The sequence below is a fragment of the Chiloscyllium punctatum genome, chromosome 2, assembly GCF_047496795.1.
Source record: "Chiloscyllium punctatum isolate Juve2018m chromosome 2, sChiPun1.3, whole genome shotgun sequence".
NCBI lineage: Eukaryota > Metazoa > Chordata > Chondrichthyes > Orectolobiformes > Hemiscylliidae > Chiloscyllium > Chiloscyllium punctatum.
Genome location: NC_092740.1, coordinates 108,161,242 through 108,167,871, shown reverse-complemented (window position 1 = coordinate 108,167,871; position 6,630 = coordinate 108,161,242).

The following is a 6,630-nucleotide window of genomic DNA, read 5'->3' as shown; positions in this document are numbered from 1 at the left end:
GAACTGGTTCAAAGGTAGGGTGACGGTGGAGGGTTGTTTTTCAGATTGGAGGCCTGTGACCAGTGGAATGCCACAAGGATCGGTGCAGGGCCCTCTACTTTTTGTCATTTACATAAATGATTTGGATGCGAGCATAAGAGATACAGTTAGTAAGTTTGCAGATGACACCAAAATTGGAGGTGGAGTGCACAGCGAAGAGCATTACCTCAGCTTACAACAGGATCTTGACCAGATGAGCCAATGAGCTGAGAAGTGGCAGATGGAGTTTAATTCAGATAAATGTGAGGTGCTACTTTTTGCGAAAGCAAATCTTAGCAGGACTTATACACTTAATGGTAAGGTCCTAGGGAGTATCACTGAAGAAAGAGACCTTGGAGTGCAGGTTCATAGCTCCTTGAAAGTGGAGTCGCAGGTAGATAGGATAGTGAAGAAGGCATTTGGTATGCTTTCTTTTATTGGTCAGAGTATTGAATACAGGAGTTGGGAGGTTTGTATGTCACTGCTGGAATATTGCGTGCAACTCTGGCCTCCTTCCTATCGGAAAGATGTTGTGAAACTTGAAAGGATTCAGAAAAGATATACAAGGATATTGCCAGGGTTGGAGGATTTGTGCTGTAGGGAGAGGCTGAACAGGCTGAGGTTGTTTTCCCTGGAGCGTCGGAGGCTAAGGGGTGACCTTATAGGGGTTTACAAAATTATGAGGGGCATGGATAGGGTAAATAGGCAAAGTCTTTTCCCTGGGTTCGGGGAGTCCAGAACTCGAGAGCATAGGTTTAGGGTGAGAGGGGAAAGATATAAAAGAGACCTATGGGCAACGTTTTCACACAGAGGGCAGTACTTAAATGGAATGAGCTGCCAGCGGAAGTGGTGGACACTGGTACAATTGCAACATTTAAGAGGCATTTGAATGGGTATATGAATAGGAAGGGTTTGGAGGGATATGGGCCGGGTGCTGGCAGGTGGGACTAAATTGGGTTGGGATATCTGGTCGGCATGGACGAGTTGGACCGAAGGGTCTGTTTCCATGCTCTACATCTCTATGACTCTATGACCAAGTCCCGACCAACCTTCTGAAGAGTAATCTGCCCAATTCCATTTCCCTACTTTATTATCCTTTGATTGATGCACCTAACCTACACATTCCTGAACACTATGGGCAATTTCAGATGGCCAATTCACCTCACCTGCACATCTTTGGATTGTCGGAGGAAAATGGAGCACCTGGAGGAAACTCACGCAGACACAGGGAGAATGTGCAAACTCCACACTGACAGTCGCCCAAGGCTGGAAGCAAATGCAGGTCCCTGGCGTTGCGAGACATGGTGGCTGACTACTGAGCCACTATGCTGCCCCACTATGCTGCCCCATTCTGTTAGTCTTCAAAAATGAAAGATTATTGAGCTGTCTGGCTATCATGCTGATTTACTCATTCTGGTAATTTGCTGCTGTTGGCCTAAGCTTGCAGGAATCATAATTGTTTCATTGTTTTGCATCACTACGCAGGACAACAAACTCTCAGCAGGTTAGAGTGTACATTGTTGAAAACATTCTCTCAAAATTGCTGCCTTTTTTATCTCAATTGCTCAAGCATGAGCCCAGAAATTCCTGTCAGCATAAACAGTTATGCTAATAGCAAATGCATCAGCAGCAGTAGGGGCAGCAGAATGCTTTCCACTGCTGAGCTTGTCTTTTACTGCATGTATTAATCTTATTGTACTCGTTGTTGCTCGACATTATTAATGTATAATTTTTGAACCAGCTCATCAGTTTTCATGCATATTGTGCAAAGTTGCCATAAGTCTATAAGGGTTGAGAGTGTGTTGCTGGAAAAGCACAACAGGCCTGACAGCATCCGAGGAGCAGCAGAATCGACGTTTTGGGCCAGAGCCCTTCTTCAGGAAGGAGGCTGGGAGCCTCAGGGGTGGAGAGATAAATGGGGGGGTGAGGGGGCGTGTGTGTGGCTGGGGAGAATGTAGCTGAGAGTGCAATAGGTGGATTGAGGTGAAGGTACAGGTGATAGCTCGGAGAGGAGGGTGGGGCGGATATGTGGAAAGGAAGATTGACAGGTGGAATAAGTCATGAGGATGGTGCTGAGCTGGAAGGTTGGCACTGGAGTAAGGTGGGGGAGGGGAAAATGAGGAAAGTGGTGAAATCCATGTTGATGCCTTTGGGTTGAAAAGTCCCGAGGTGGAAGATAAGGCGTCTTTCTTCCAGGCATTGGGTGGTGAGGGAGTGGCGGTGAAAGAGGTCCAGGACCTGCAGGTCCTCAGCAGAGTGGGAGAGAGAGTTGAAATGTTCGGCCATTGAGTGGTGGGGTTGATTGGTGCAAGTATCCCACAGATATTCTCTAAAGCGCTCTGCGAATAGGCGTTCAGTCTCCCCAGTGTAGAGGACACCACATCAGGAGCAATGGATACAATAAATGACATGTGTGAAAGTGCAGGTGAAACTTTGATGGGTGTGGAAGGATCCTTAGGGGCCTTGGACGGAGGTGGGGGGGAAGGTGTGGGCGCAGTTTTTGCAATTCCTGTGGTGGCAGGAGAAGGTGCCAGGAGAGGAGGGTGGCTTGTTACGGGCCATGGACCTGACCAGGTAGTCATGGAGGGAATAGTCTTTGTGGAGAGCGGATAGGGGTGGGGAGAGAAATTTAACCCTGGTGGTGGGGTCCATTTGCAGGTGGCGGAAATGTCGGCAGATGATGTGATTTATATGGAGGTTGGTGGAGTGGAAGGTGAGCATCAGGGAATGTCTGTGCTTGTTGCAGTTGTAGGGGTGTGGTTGGAGAACGCAAGTTGCGGGACGTGGATGTGATGCGTTGGAGGGCATCTTCAACCATGTGGGAAGGGAAATTTTGGTCTTTAAAGAAGGAGGCCATCTGGTGTGCTTTGCGGTGGAACTGGTCATCCTGGGAGCAAATGCGGCGGAGACGGAGGAACTGGGAAAATTGGATACCATTTTTCCAAAAGGTAGAGTGGAAGGAGGTGTAATCCAGGTTGCTGAGGGAGTCAGTGGGTTTGTAAAAAATGTCAGTGTTGAGTCGGTTTTCGTGGATGGAGAACATACCAGATTGTATCCATTGCTGCCGATGTGGTCTCCTCTACATTGGGGAGACTGGATGCCTATTCGCAGAGTGCTTTAGAGAATATCTCCGGGACACTTGCATCAATCAACCCCACCACTCCATGGCTGAACATTTCAACTCCTTCTCCCACTCTGCTGAGGACCTGCAGGTCCTGAGCCTCCTTCAAAGCCACTCCCTCCCCACCCAACGCCTGGAAGAAGAATGCCTTTTCTTCCTCCTCGTGACCCTTCAACCCCAGGTCATCAATGTGGACTTCACCAGTTTCCTCATTTTCCCCTTCCACCACCTTACCCCAGTTCCAAACTTCCAGCTCAGCACCGTCTTCATGACCTGTCCCACCTGTCAATCTTCCTTCCCACCTGTCCGCTCCACCCTCCTCTCTGACCTATTGCCTTCATCCCCACCTCCATCCATCTAGTTCACTCTCTATCTTCCCCATCAGCCCCACCCCCTCCCATTTATCTCTCCACTCCCCGTGGCTCCCAGCCTCATTCCTGATGAAGGGCTCCGGCCCAAAATGTCGATTCTCCTGCTCCTCAGATGTTGCTTGACCTTCTGTGCTTTTACAGCAACACACTCTTGACTCTGATCTCCAGTATCTGTAGACCTCACTTTCCCCTACAAGTCTATAGGAGTCAAATATTGCAGTGAGCCAGGCACTCAGCTAAGACGTCAAGATTCTATTCTGATATTCTGTCTTGTATAAACTTGAGTTCATCCAAATATCTGATACCCATATTCTTACACTTACCAAGTCCCATTCACCCCGTGTTCACTGAACCTTTTGACTTCAGGTGTGTTTTTAGATCAATCCAAAGCCCTCCCTACCTTGATTATAACCCAGTCCCACAATCTTCCACGATAACAGATTCTGATACCTTAATCATACCAATTTTTAAGTGCTCCTCCAGTGTTGACTGCACCTTCAGTCACTAAGGCTCCAACTCCTGTCATTACCATGCCCCCACCTCCCACAACACACTTTTCCACCTTGCTTCCTCTAAAAATTCTGTCTTTGACTATTCATTTAGTTTTTCTGTTCTATTATCTGCTTATGTGGTTCAATGTTAAGGGTGGGTGCTACATAAATACAAGTTGTTGTTTTAAATGATCTCAAAAGTAAAGTTTGCAAAAAAATTTAGCAAAAGCTACCTTCTGCATATCCTCAGGAATCATCAATGTTTTTGGAAGTGTACAATCACAGTGACATCTCAGTATCGAAACAACCAACTTCTTCTTATCCTTTGATGGAATAATGATCAATGGCCCCGCAGTGGGGTCACAGATGAGCAACTAATGTCTCAAGCTCTGAGATAGTAATGGTGACTGACTGGTGTGAACTCAGGTTTAACATTCCTGGGATTATCTTCAAGGTCCTTTTAAATGTGTGTTTTTTCCAATTGGTTTGACATAATCTAATCAATACTGAGGCCGATTGTTCACACCAACAGAACCTGCAAAACAATGGGTTCCGGAGCTTCCCTGAGAATTGTACCTAGTTTTCTGCTCTAATACCTCAGCTCCATCAATATCTCAGCAACCTTCTTTTTATAGAGCCATAGTGCCTAACAGCATGAAGCAAATCCCTTGGTCCAATTATTCCACGCCAACAAGGTTTTTCAAACTAAACTAGTCCCATTTGCTATATCTCACTAAAATTTCCTTTACCTATCTAAATGTCTTTTAGGTATTGTAACTGGACCTGCCTCTACCACTTCCTCTGGCAGTTCCTTCCATATACGCACCAACCTCTGTGTGAAAAAGTTGCCCCTCAGGTCCCTTTTAAATTTTTCACCCTTACCTTAAGCCTATGTTTTGAATGTCACCACGCTAGAGAAAAGACGTTCACTATTCACCTTAACTATGCTTCTCATGATTTTATAAATCTCTATACCGTCACCCTAAACTGCCTACATTTCAGTGAAAGAAACATCTCAGCCTATCCAGCCTCTCCTTATAACTCAAACCTTCCAGTCCCAGCAACATCCTTATAAATCTTTTCTGCACTCTTTCCAATTTAAAAACATCCTTCCTATGACAGGGGTGGCATAGTGGCTCTGTGTTTAGTACTGTTGCCTCACAATGCCAGGGACCTAGCTCAATTCCACCCCCTGGCAACTGTCTGTGTGGAGTTTGCACGTTCTCCTCATATCTGTGTGGGTTTCCTTTGGATGCTCTGGTTTACTCCAAAGATGTGCTGGTTGGGTGGATTAGCCATGCTAAATTGCCAAGAGTGTTCAGGAATGTGTAGGCTAGATGGGTTAGCCATGGAAAATGCAAGGTTATAGGGGTATGGGAGGGGGAGTGCATGTGGGAGGGATGTTCTTTGGAGAGCCAGTTGTGTACTGGATCGGCCAAACGGCCTGCTTCCACACTGTATGGATTCTATGACTAGAACCACATTTCTGGGTTGCAAGGATCATTCTGAATGAATTAAACAGCAGGCATACCATTAATGTGACCCTAGCATTGACAGTAGATTGGCAATGCCATAGTGGCAATATCACTGGACTAGTAATCCAGAATCGCAGTCTAATGTTCCATTGTCGGTGAAATTGAATTCAATAAAACAAAGTCTAGATCTAAAAGAAAGATGTCAGTTGTTGTAAAACCCCATCTGGTTCACAAATATTCCTTAAAGAAGGAAATCTACCAACCTTACCTGGTCTGACCTACATGTGACTTTATATCAATGTGATTGATTCTTAACTCACAATTCCGGGTGGACAGTAAATGTTGGCCTAACCAGCAACAATTGGTATCCCATGGATAATGTTTTTAAAAAAGCCACAGTTCACAAAGGACCATACGCATCTCTATCCATTATAGAGAGAGAGAGAGAGAGAGGCAAATGATCACTACAGTTTGAAGAACACCACTCCACAAACCTCAGGTACAGTGATGAATTTGGTACTACCACAGCCAGTGCAGAGGTTAAACCTGTGCTGCTAACTTTAATTCTGCACTACATTCTAGTCGTTCAACGAGCTGAGCTAAATGATCCCTTGAACACAGAATAGAACAAAAATAAGTTGCTGGAGAGTTTTGATGCCACTCTGTTGTACAATTGCTGGTGCACATGAACTTCCCTTGTGTGTCTCAATTGAGGTAGCTGCATATATTCTGCTGTATTAAGAACTCATACTCAAAATTCAGGATAGGATTGGTGGAATGACAAACAGAAATGTAACACCTGAATATGTGAATGGATTTATACAAGACATTTAATTTCATTTTCTTGGTTCGTCTCATTATTAATCTCTTGTGTTGTTACATTGTTCTTCATGCAGATCACTTTCGCTAATAGGAGGTTGCAAGCAGTTACATGACAGTAAGCAGATAGGAGAACAGTGAATGAGCTACACTTCTGTCATTGCACTGTAGATAAGATTGTTCTTTTTTCAGTAAGTATGATAAAATTGATATCAGTGCATTATATTTACTGTAAACAGTTACCTCCACAAAAATTATGTTTATTTCATTAACAAAGTTTGATTTTACTCTGTGGTGAGAAAAAATACACTGATTTGATGTCTCCATTTGCAACA